Source organism: Triticum urartu, chromosome 7 (genome assembly GCF_003073215.2).
Source record: "Triticum urartu cultivar G1812 chromosome 7, Tu2.1, whole genome shotgun sequence".
Lineage (NCBI taxonomy): Eukaryota > Viridiplantae > Streptophyta > Magnoliopsida > Poales > Poaceae > Triticum > Triticum urartu.
This window is the reverse complement of record NC_053028.1, coordinates 625,146,069-625,146,297: the sequence shown is the minus strand read 5'-3', so window position 1 is coordinate 625,146,297 and position 229 is coordinate 625,146,069.

Here is a 229-nt window from a genome sequence, read left to right as displayed (position 1 = left end):
CAAACACTTTTGCCCTTGTTTTGGACTCTAACTTGTATGATTTGAATGGAACTAACCCGGACTGACGCTGTTTTCAGCAGAATTACCATGGTGTTGTTTTATGTGAAGAAAACAAATATTCTCGGAATGACCTGAAACTCCACGGAACATCTTAGAAAAAATAATAATAAATCCTCGCCAAAGATGAAGACCAGGGGGCCCACACCTTTCTCACGAGGGTGCCCCCCCC